Source organism: Mandrillus leucophaeus, unplaced genomic scaffold (assembly GCF_000951045.1).
Source record: "Mandrillus leucophaeus isolate KB7577 unplaced genomic scaffold, Mleu.le_1.0 Scaffold1329, whole genome shotgun sequence".
In the NCBI taxonomy this organism is placed as follows: domain Eukaryota; kingdom Metazoa; phylum Chordata; class Mammalia; order Primates; family Cercopithecidae; genus Mandrillus; species Mandrillus leucophaeus.
This window is the reverse complement of record NW_012101287.1, coordinates 30,727-43,353: the sequence shown is the minus strand read 5'-3', so window position 1 is coordinate 43,353 and position 12,627 is coordinate 30,727. Positions and strand designations below refer to the sequence as shown.

Here is a 12,627-nt window from a genome sequence, read left to right as displayed (position 1 = left end):
GAGACATAAAATATAATTAGTAAGCATTCTCAAATTGCCAACAATACTAATACTTTTTAAAAACTAGCAGTTTTATCTCAAATGAATAAAACATTGGGATAATTCTGTGGAATCTTTCACTCCTCTTCCAAGTATGTTGCTTTGAATAAATAGAGCTTAAGAGTCTCCCTAACATATTGTTACCGTGTTACTATGTGCTGTAAGTGCAATAGCCTTAAAGACCAAATTCTAACCACAACCATGTATTTCCTTTGTTTTATATATTTAGGTCAGGCGCTTAACATGGCTTTAACATATTTCCTTTGTGGTTTAATTTCCTTTGTGATTATTTATTTTATTTAATGGGAGTGTAAAGATGTCCCAAGGACTGAAAACAAATTGCAGCTCCTTTTTAACATAAGCACTAAGAAGTACTCTGTTACTTTGCCTTTGGGTCAATATTAAACTTTCAGGATCATTTCGGGTAAAAAATGCAACAGTGAGACATTTACATTTTCTTAATAAAACACGGGAGACTACATTCACTGGCATTCTTTCACACCCTCTTGGGCCCAAGTCTTATAACAAACAAGAAATGAGAAAATATGGACTCCTCAGTGTGCAGTGCCACTCAGCAGCTCATAATGGCTCCCTGGAGATATGGAAGGACTCCTGGAAGTCTGAAGAAGGAAAGGTGAACCAAATCATCAGGGCAGGACCCCAGGGTCGCTGTGAGCTTCCTAACCATGCAAAGAGAGATGTGTATCCAGTTTGTAAGTGCTAAAGCTGCAAAGAGATTTTTCACTCCAAATTTACTATCCATCCTATTAACGTGTGTTTGCTTTGGACACTTCAGCTTATACCTTGATAGTGAACAGGTCTGTTTTAATGGTATGTGTAATTTTCAATTCTCATTAAAGGTGTTGCTTCTTAAGACAGGAGTTTTTGTGGGTTTTTTTGGTTTTGTTTTAATAGTCACTTACCTGTTCATTTAGTAAGTAACAGAAATATCTTATGCTTTGGACTTTATGAACATAATGTATTCATCAAATTTTAAAATGCATCTCTACTAGAATATCTTTTTATTTTACCTCAGACTTAACAAAACTTTAACACCTGGATAAATTTAGAGTTCTTTTGAACTAAATGAAATCACTCAAAATCTAACCATTACTTTACAGCTGTTAATAGTTTTAACAACTTTTTTCAGTTGCCCAGAAGGAGGAAAATGTGGTCCATTTCACCTCCTTATATAAAATAAAATGAATTTCAATGGGAACAATAGTTTAAAAAAGGGAAGGCCTGTTCATTTTCATAGGACTAGCATTTCAGTTAATTAAAAAACCAAGAATCATGCTTAAATTAAATCATTTTCCTTAAATTGAAAATAAGAATACCGTGAGAAATAGATCAAAAATTAGTAATGATTTTCTTCCAATTCATGTTTTTATTATGGGTAGAGAATATATTTTGAAATGACATGGAGAAGTGTTTTCCTAAAAACACTTATTGTCTGAATCACGAAATGCAATTTTCCTAAAATGTAGTAAAAGTCAATATTATGTTAAATTAATAGTAAAAAGAAACATATAAAGACAATTTTAAATAGCCCTTGTCTTTTTAAAGAGGATGTAGTATAGTTAAGAAAAGAAAGACATAATTATAATAAATATTATTCTGAAAATATACAAAATTATTAAACAAAATCAGATATTTTAAAAGCTGGTTTAAAAAATTTAGTATTATTAAAACTTTCATAACTTCTTTTCTTCACCCAAGAAAGTTATGATCACAATACTGCTTAATTTGTGAGGATGTGTTTTACTACATAAACAAATAATTGCATACAAGCATGATTCTGCAGTTCAATTAACAATGTTTAAGACCAACCATGCTGATTAAAATAAAAATATTTCCCTAATAAACTCTTATTAACTTTCTTTTTTCATAAAACATATGTTTCCACTACTTCCAAAGGTCTGGTAATCGTTCATGCAAATGAAAAAAAAAGTATGTTTTCCATACATGCATAAGTTGTTCCACAAACATCTGGTAACGAAACTTTGAAAGCTGCTAGATTCTGAGCCAGCCCAGGTGTTCACTACAACATCTCTAGAACTAAGCAATTGCTCGCAGTAATTTGTTGCAACTCGTATTGGCATTTTTACGGTTATGATGAGGCAAAGGGTGATGACATCATGTACTAATGTTATGAAGGTGCTGTGAATTCAGTGTGAAAATTCCATCAATGAGTGATTGTTACTGAAATTGACTACATTGGTGGCCATCACATGTTGCCAACTGAAACATCTGGGCACAAAGTTAGCAGTGGCACACCTTGTAAATAACTTAATTGAAATTAATTGCCAGAAGTTTGCAGCACTGTAGGCAGTTAATAAGTACCATTTCTCATTCTTCTGCAATGTTTTCGGCTTAAGAATCTTGTATTTTTGAATTCTGTTGTTGTAACTTGTGATGAAAGTAAAACATGTAGAAAATGTATGATGGAACAACAAGACCATAAGGAAATAAAAAACATTATGTAAGGAAGAAAACATTCAACCTTCTATACCTTCTTTCATTAATAAAATTTTTTTCACAAAAATAATTTTTAAATTTATGTATAAAACCATTTTTCAAAAGGGGAATAATTTGAATAAAAGAGGAAAATGTTGAATAATTAGATATAGGTCTCCATTTGTTCAGAAACAAATGTCTAGTATTTTGCCCAAGTTGTAAATGTCAAATGCTTGTTGTGTTGATAAAAACATTTGAAATTATTGTATATAATAAAACCACACGTTTGAAGAGACCAAAAGGCTGTTCTGTGGAAAAACTAGGAAACTAAGAAACACAGGTCTTATTTTTGCTGTAGAGATTCTTACACATTTAGAATAATTTTTTACTCAGCCTCTTCATACTTCATAAATGCAGAAAAAGGTAGCCAAAAATATAGACTGCAACAAAGACGTTGCAGTCAACACAAATGAATTGTTGTGTGACTAATGTAGCATTGCTCAGCCTGAGAAGCTGTTCAGTAAATATTAACATCAATTCCTTGTTCTTTCCTTCTTAGCTCCCCTTACCTTTGAATTTTTGCTTCTTAAAAAAAAGTTTTGCGAATGTAAAGCTGTTTAAAGATACTGAATGTCGGTAGTTTCAAACTGGCTTGAAACAATGAAAACCCAATTAATAAAGTAAAGTTTATATTTGCCTTGAAAGTACCACAAGTTACATTGATATACTGTGATATAAACTTCCATAATGCCCTTAATATTTTTGAAACTTTTATAAGATATTTATTTTTTAAAATATTATTTTGTCCTGTATGCTCAACGTGAAGATCCATATAACTAACCTGTTTTAGAGTTTAATACTAGGAAGAAGTTTTCCTAACTAGTATGATTATTTTTATTATATTTTAAAAACCCATGTAACTAAAAAACTCATGTATCTTTTGGCTTGACTACAAAGGTCAAAGCTACTTTTTTTTTTTTTCTTAAGTCAATAGCTATCCTGAGGCCAGGCCTTCTGGTACAACCAAATTGCCTTTTCTGCTCGTTCCCTTTTATATTTCTTGAATGTTGTGCTTTACTTTGCTTCAATCATTAGTTATATCTGTTTTCTATATAAATTAGATGGGGTTAAACAACATATACTCTAGTTTAGAATACCTAGAACTATCAGTTGGTATTCTCCCATATAAAGTATTTATGATTCAAAAAGTCTATTCTTCCTAGAGCTGTGGAATGTTTCATATCTGAATTTTTTGTTCTTTATAGCTCATTATAACACAAATCACACTTTATAACAAGAATATTTTACTTTGTTTTTGATAACAGAGTCTCTTAGGTTTACAAATTAGCTTTTGATATAACTACACAACCTAGGTTTTACAAAAAAATATTTAGTTTCTTTTTCTGAACAGAAAAAAAACCCCTTCATCTCTATACCTCTTCATAGAAGTAATTGTGGTACTTTGTCATAATGGACGTATTGTTCAGGCAGAGTGAGTTAAATGCGCTATCCAAATGCAAGAAAGGATTTGATTTAATCTTTGCTTTTGTTAGGAACATTCATGGAGAGTATGGGCAAAGAAGCAGTTTTCACTTATGGTTTTAATCTTAAATGTTTGAATCCCTGTAAGTTTCCTTGAGGATAATATTTTAATGGTATCAGAGCAAATTAAATAGAATGGAGAATATGTGGAAGGAATAGTAGACAATTAACAGAGTCATATGAAATCAATGACAGTTGATTTTTAATCACATTTCCACTCAGCTGGTTTTCACTACAAATGAATTTATTTTATAACAAAAATATAAAAATATTTTGGAGTTGCATACAGAGCTATATGATTTTAGGGTCTATCTCCATGGTTTAAGGAATAAAATAAGTTCTAGTTCTTAAGGATCTTGCTATTAATAACAACAACTGCATGTATTAAAGCTATACAAGAGCTTAGAGGAGAAAAATGAGTCGGGGATTTGGCTAATTAACTGCAGAATTGACAATTCAGGAAGATTGTTAGGAGGCAGTCCTGAACAGCACTAGAAATAAAGAGGGGGATGTGATAAAAATAATGAAGGAAGGGTCAAGCTAAAAAGTATTTCTCAGATATAAATGAACAGTTCTAATTCTTGTTTTGGTGTAGCATTTTTCTTGTCAGTATGTGCATACTCTAGGAGAAAGTAAATTCTTTAGCTAGTTTTTTAAATCCAAAGCACTTGCAATGGCCTTGAGAAGGTCTTCTTTTAAAAAGTGGGATGTAGCGGCCAGGGGCGGTGGCTCACGCCTGTAATCCCAGCACTTTGGGAGGCCGAGGCTGGTAGATCACAAGGTCAGGAGATGGAGACCATTCTGGTTAACATGGTGAAACCCCGTCTCTACTAAAAATACAAAAATTAGCCAGGCGTGGTGGTGGGCGCCTGTAGTCCCGGCTACTCGGGGGGCTGAGGCAGGAGAATGGCGTAAACCCGGGAGGCGGAGCTTGCAGTGAGCGGAGATCGCGCCACTGCACTCCAGCCTGGGAGACAGTGCGAGACTCTGTCTCAAAATAAATAAATAAATAAATAAATAAATAAATAAATAAATAAAATAAAAATAATTTTTTAAAAAAACTGGGAAGTAGCAAGATAAATAAAAAGTGGAATTAGCATGGGAATGGATTATAAAGATCCATTCTTTCACTCAACTAATTTGGTAGCATCCATTATGTTTCAGGTCCTCTGCCAGGATCTAGGAATACAAGGCTGATAAGGCTACTGCTGCCTCATCTTGTAATTAATATTCATAACAATGATCTTAAGTTGTTGAAAAAATATTAAATTACATTAGCTAACTTTTGTTTCAAAAGACTGAGAAGTGCAGACAACAAGTTGACTTATCGTGTTAAAAGTCAAGACAATGGTTACTCTTGGTAGAGATGGGCGCTGGGCAGTGAAAGAAGGGATCACAAAGGTGGCTTTTGAGAGTCTGGCAGTGTGTTTCTTGACTGTGTGTGGGTCACAGGAGTGTACATGAGTGTATTTGCTTTGTGAGCGTTCGCTGACTTGCACATTTGGGACTTTTCTGAATTTTTACTTTAATAAAGATTTACATAAAGTTGAAAAAAAAGGCAAGGAAATATTTCATAGGTAATTGAACGACATGTTTTCCTTTCCTTTTTCAGCCAAACTTCTTCAGCTTTTGCTAACTCCTAAAGCCACTACAGCATTCCAACTGATTCCATCCAACAGTCCGGTGATCCAGCTCTCTGTGAGATTGCTAATGACAGAATCACCATCTCCCATGGCCACTCTTCAACCCCCTCCTGTGATGGTTCTGGTCCCTTTGATGCTTTGGCTATTCTTTCCTTTTGAAACTTTCTCCTAATTTGGCTTTTGTGACGCCGCACTCTCGCAGCCTAATTCTAATTATTAAATTGTTCCTTCTCAGCCCCCATCGCTAGATTTTCTTCTAACCACTTCTTAAATATTCGCGATCTGGGTTCTACCTTCAGCCTATTCTCCTCCCTTCTTTCTGGTTTTAACTGCAGTCCATCAAGAATGCCCAAATCTGCATATCCATCTCCAAACTTGAGATCCAGTTTTATATTTTGAATTGTTCACTTGGCATTTCCACCTACTTTTCTTTTAAATAACTCAAACTCTGTAAGTTCCAACTGAAATTATTGTCCAAATGTCAGAATTCTGATTTTCGTCATCTATTTCCTGTCTCAATTAGCAATCTATCTTTAGCCCAGTCATCCAAGGTAGATATTTGTGAAAAATTCTTTCTGTCATTTTTCTCTCTCAATCCCTACATAAATAAACCACCATGTTTGTAATTAGTACCAATTAAATAATTTTCAAATTACCCTGTGTTCTCCATTTTGTTGAAGTGGTTTAGTTTGGACCCTCATTTTCTTTTTTTTCCTAGAATATTTTTTATATCTTCATAAATAGGTCCTCTGTCTAAGATCTGGACATCCCTCTTGTCTGTTATTCACACTGCTGCTGTAGTCATCACGCTGTTATCAATACTATATATAGCACAATTCAAAGAGCATTTCCTGATTAGGATGGCAGCATGAGCATAGCTGTCTAAATCCTCAATTAACATCTTCCTATTGAAATTCAAGAATAGTTTAACCCCAGCATCAGTACTAGAAACTATAGAAGGGTGCCATTGACCTGTCACAACACTCAAGAGATTCCTAATAGTTTTAGGGCAAATGGAGCCATGTTGTGGAAAAAGTCAAGAGAACCTGCTCTTATGAAATAACAGAGGAGACCAGGCGCAGTGGCTCATGCCTGTAATCCCTGCACTTTGGGAGGCCAAGTGGTTCACCTGAGGTCAGAAGTTTGAGACCAGCCTGGCCAACATGATGAAAACCCATCTCTACTAAAAATACAACAAATTAGCCAGGCATGGTGGTGGGCACCTGTAATCCCAGCTACTCGGGAGGCTGAGGCAGGAGAATTGCTTGAATCCAGGAGGCAGAGGTTGTAGTGAGCCGAGATCATGCCATTGCACTCCAGCCTGGGCATCAAGAGAGAAACTCCATCTCAAAAAAAAAAAAAAAAAAAAGGAAAGAAGTAACAGAGGAAAGATCAGAGGCAAATCTATAAACTGAGACAATGGACAATAATCTTTTTGAAAAAAGGACAAAATTTTAAAGTGGTTGAATGAGAAAAGGGAAGATTTAATAAACTAAAAATGCAATGGGCTTTTTAAAAAGTCTTCATAAGAAAAGAAGCAGCATTGCAGAAAATAAAATTAGTTTTCAGAGAAACAGGGTAGAGAGATGAAGGGATGAGAACAAAGATGATTGATCTATATTTTTGCCATCATAAGCAAGAATGTAAAGAGCATTCTTACACATGAATCTTTGTATGTTATCTGCTTATTTCTTTAAAAATTTTTAATTGTAGAAATACTTGGTCATAAGTTATGCACTTAGAAAAAATCTGGAATGTGTTATCAAATTATCTTACAAAATGATTATATAGATTTATCTGCTTACCAACAGTGCTTAAAAAATATGAAAGATGGCCAGGCACAGTGGCTCATGCCTGTAATCACACCACTTTGGGAGGCCAAGGCAGGCAGATCACTTGAGGTCAGGAGTTCAAGACCAGCCTGGCCAACATGGTGAAACCTCGTCTCTGCTGACAGTATGAAAATTAGCCGGGTGTGGTGGTACGTACCTATAATCCCAGTTACTTGGGAGACTGAGGCAGGAGAATTGCTTGAACCCATGAGGCAGAGGTTGCAGTGAGCCGAGATCACACCACTGTACTCCAGCCTGGGCAACAGAGTGAGACTGTGCCTGAAAAAATTAAAATAATATAAAATAAATAAATAAATAAATAATACAAAATACAAAACCAAATTCCCTCATATTCAATTTCATATAACTATTGTAAATGTTTAAATCCTTATGTTGCTATATTGTTTTAAATTCTATTAATATTTATCTTCAATATTTGAAAATATACATCTCAAAATTTGTTGATAGTTGCATTAAGTTTGCATCAGCGATTCTATTATTTAAATTGAACTCACTGTTGAACTGCCTTTGGTACTCATCCCAATTCCTTTTTTACTATCATTTCTCCTTTCTTTTATTGTTTATTTGGATGCATCTCTCATTGGGCTGGGACACCTCTTTGAGAAATTTTTCATTAAGGATATTTGGGTTTTTACCCATAATATGTACACCCATATTCCTCTTCCTTGGTTCCCTTAACCCTCTAACAATTGTATCTATAGCCCAATTTTCTTTAGGAATAATCACATTTTACATAAGGTGTATCTATACTGATAACTCCTAGATGTTAAAATATTCAATGAACATGAGCTTAAGAAAAAAAATGAATATTTGGGTGGTGTAATTTCTGAGCCATACATATAAGAGAATGTCTTTCTGTTGCCATCATACGCAAACAACAATCTAGCTGGGCATGACTTTTGTCCTTTTTTTATGGTCTCCTGTCATTGCAGAGCGGAAGCCGAGGGCCACCACTCCTTGTTAGAATTTGCAACAAGAAGCAAGTGCTTCTTTCTGCATCCAAATACTGCAGAAAAGTGCAGCGGGTCAGAGAATCCATGTTGACCAAATGCACCAGCACAAAAGTGGAATTGAATCTTCTCTAAAAGAGGGCAAAGGATTTTTTGACAAACTCCATAACGAAGTTAATAGTTAACTGGAGTGACTCATGCCTGCAATCCTAGCTACTCGGGAGGCTAAGGTAGGTGGACTGTTTGAGTCCAGGAGTTTGAGACTGCAGTGAGGTATGATTGCACCACTGCACTACTGCCTGGGCAACAGAACAAGACCTTGCCTGTAAAATAAATACATAAATAATTTTTTAAAAGAAATTAGTAAGACTTTGGAAAAGATCTGTCGCTATGAAAAGTACATCAACCATCAGCTTGAGCACATGGTTCAAGAATATCCTGCAGCTCAAACCTAGCTGAGTGACGTAAGGAGCCGGCAGGGAAATGGTGGAGTAATTGAAAGGAACAGACTTCTGTCTGAGGTTACAGAAGACAGAACGTGTAAAACTAGAAATGGAAGAAAAGTGCAGCAGCATGACTGGTGGTGATTCTTTGGTTAAGATTAAATAGAGCTTAACAAAACTGAAGCAAGAAACTGTTCAGATGGACAGTTGGAACTGATGTTGTGGAACACACATTACTGCAGTCAAAACTGGAGAAGTCCAGTGTGATTAAGGACATGCACGTGAGAGAGTTATTCCAGAATCAGCAATAGATTCATATTAAAACAGGGGTTTTCATGCTTCTGATTAGTTTTTTATTTATTTGTAATTACATCTCATGTTGCATAGATTTCAAAACATAATTATACCTCTTATGACATGTTCAATGGGTATTTTTTATACGTACACACACATATTCTATCATGGTGATTATGATGGTTAAAGCCTTTACATTGAATATAATGCTTAATAAAATAATTAAAAATTTTTTTTTCAAAAAAGGAGCACTCAACAAATTTATAGGGTAGACGGGCATAGTAGCTCACGTCTGTAATCCCAACACTTGAGAGGCCAAGGTGAAAGGATCCCTTGAGTCCAGGAGTTTGAGACTACCCTGAGCAACATAGCAAGACCTTGTCTCTATAAATGAATAAATAAATAGCCAGGCACTGTGGTGTGCACCTGTAATGTGAGTGCTACGCTACAGCTACTCGGGAGGTCTAGGCAGGAGGATCACTAGAGACTAGGAGTTCGAGACTGCCCTGGGCAACATAGGAAGAACTTGTCTTTAAAAAAAAAAAAGTTCCCTGCCTGGTGGTGTGTGCCTGCGGTCATAGCAACTCAGGAGGTTGAGGCAGGAGGATCACTTGAGCCCAGGAGTTTTAGGTTACAGTGAGCTATGATCACATCATTGCACTCCAGCCTGGGCAACAAAGTGAGACTCTGTCTCTGAAAATGTAAAAATAAAAATACAATTAAAAAAAAAATAAGTACATAATTTTAAAAAAAGAGAGATTTATAGGACACAAGAGGAGAAGCCACTTCCCTGGAGGATTTTGGAAACTAACGTGAGCAAACATGAGATTCACAGTCGCTGTCATGAGAGTTCTTGACAACTACCTGCCATAGTGTTTCAGGCTGAGCTCTTGAGTTTTGAACTCCCTGACCTTTGTTTTTTTAGGTCTTCCAACAGTTGAATAAGCTCATAAATATTATAATAAACTTAATATCTTAATTACATGAAGTAACTTCTGTTTTCCTAGATGATTTCTGATTGATATAATATAGAAAATGTATTTGATAAAATTCAACATCCAATCCTTAATAAAAAAATAAAACCCATAATAAACTAAAAATAGATATTTAAAAATATGATAATAGATTCATTAGGTTCTATCATGTTTAATGATAAAACATTACAGGCATTCCAGTAAAAGTCAGAAATAGTACATGATGCCTGCTAATACCACTATTATTTGCTGATGTATTTCTGTAAACTTTAGTCCACAAACAACAGGGTGTAATTAGAGGATAGGATAATAAAATATTCATTATTGTCGGATGTGATTTTCTTTTACTCTATAAAACCCAAATGAATTAAAATCAGTAGAAACTTATGAATTTTTCCTCATGCCAACAAAAACAAAGTCCAGTTAGGAAATGTGGTGGGAAAAATTTACAATAGTAATATATATGCACACACATATGTATGTGCATACCTATTTATATCATGATCAAACTTAGCAAATCCATAGAAGGTTCATGAAGTAATCAATAAAACTTTTCTTAGAGAGACAAGTCTTGAATAAATGGAAAGACACATTACATCCTTGGATGTTGAATATTCAGTATTATGACGGTATCGAGGGCCTTCAGATTGATTTTCACCAGACTAGTCAATTATACTGGTTGTGTTTCAATTTTTTAATAAACAGCAACATTCAAATTCTCACTCCCTCAACAATAGCATAAAATGTTTATGGTGTCTTTCTAGTGTTTTAAATTAGAAAAAAAAATGGCCATTGTTCTCAGCCTTAAAGATATATTGGTGATTGAAAGACTTAATCGTGCTAAAATGCCAATACTATCCAAAACCATCTACAGATCTAACATAGTCTTTATCAAAATCCCCAAAATTTCTTGTCTTACGCTGAGTTAGAAAAATTCACCTTAAAATTCATATAGATCTCTCGAGTCCAGGAGTTCAAGGTTGCAGTGAGCCATGATTATGCCACTGCACTCCAGCCTGGGTGACAGAGCGAGACCCTGTCTCAAAAACATAAATAAATAAATAAATGGAAAAAAATTTATATAGACTCTTAAGGGACCACCAAGAGCCAAAATAATCTTGAAAAAAGAAGAAAGTTGGACGTCTCACACTTCCTGATTTCAAAACTTGTTACAAAGCTAAATGAATTAAAACTGTGGTATTGGCATAAACACAGATAAATAGACCAATGGAACAGAATAGAGATCCCAGAAATAAACTCTTGGATATACGGTCAAATGATTTTCAACAAGGGTGTCAAAACCATTAAATGGCAAAGAACAGTCTTTTCAACAAAAGATATTGCAAAAACTGGATATCCACATGCAAAAGAATGAAGTTGGAAACTTACCCTATGTTATGGTTTGGATGTGATTTGTCCCCACCAGAATTCATATTGAAATTTAATCCCCAACGTAGCAGTGTTGGGAAGTGAGGCCTAGTGGGAGGTGTTTGGGTCATGGAGACTAATCCCTGATGAATGGCTTAATGCCTTCCTGAGGGAGTGAGTGAGTCCTCCTGCTCATGGGAATGAATTGGTTCCTGAGAGATCAGGTCGTTAAACACAGTCTGGCTTCCTTGGTTTCTCTCTCTTGCTAACTCTCTTGCTATGTGATCTCTTTGCCCCACTTCTTTTCAGCCTGAGGCCCTCACCAGATGCAGCTGCCCAATCTTGAACTTACTAGTATACCAGAATTATGAGTTAAATAATCCTCTTTTCTGTGTAAATTACCTTGCCTTACACTATAAGGTATTCTGTTATAGCAACACTAAGTGGACTAGGACACCTTATATCTTATATAAAATTAATTCAAAATGGGTCAAAGACCTAATGTAAAAGCTAAACCTATAAAACTCTTAGCAGAAACAGAGACACTTCATGATATTGGAGGTGGCAATGCTTTCTTGGATATGATACCAAAACACATGAAAAAAAAGAAAAAATGATAAATTTGGACTACATCAAAATTTAAAACTTTGTGTATCGAAGGACACATTTAACAGAGTGAAAAGACAATCCATGGAATGGGAGAAAAATATTTGAGAATCATATGTCTGATAAGGGGTTAGTATCTAGGATACGTAAAGAACTACAACTCAACAACAACAAGAACCAACTCAATTTTAAAATGAGCCAGGATCCTGAATAGATAGATATTTCTCCAAAGAAGATACACAAATGACCAATAAGAATATAAAAAGATGTTCAATGTCACTAATCATTAGGTTAATGCAAATCAAAACTGTGTGGAAATACCACTTTATACTCATTAGGATGGCTGCTATCAAAAAAAAACCAGAGAATAAGTGTTGATGAGGATGCCGATAAAATGAGCACTGTTGGTGGAAAGGTAAAATGGTGCAGTCACTATGGAAAAATAGTATAGTGATTCC

The 12,627-nt window shown here is 34.9% G+C and overlaps 1 pseudogene; it reads left to right on the top strand.

The window, feature by feature from the left end:
• The first annotated feature begins 574 nt into the window (after window positions 1-574).
• On the top strand, window positions 575-9,249 carry LOC105534286 (annotated as a pseudogene).
• Window positions 9,250-12,627: the final 3,378 nt, after the last annotated feature.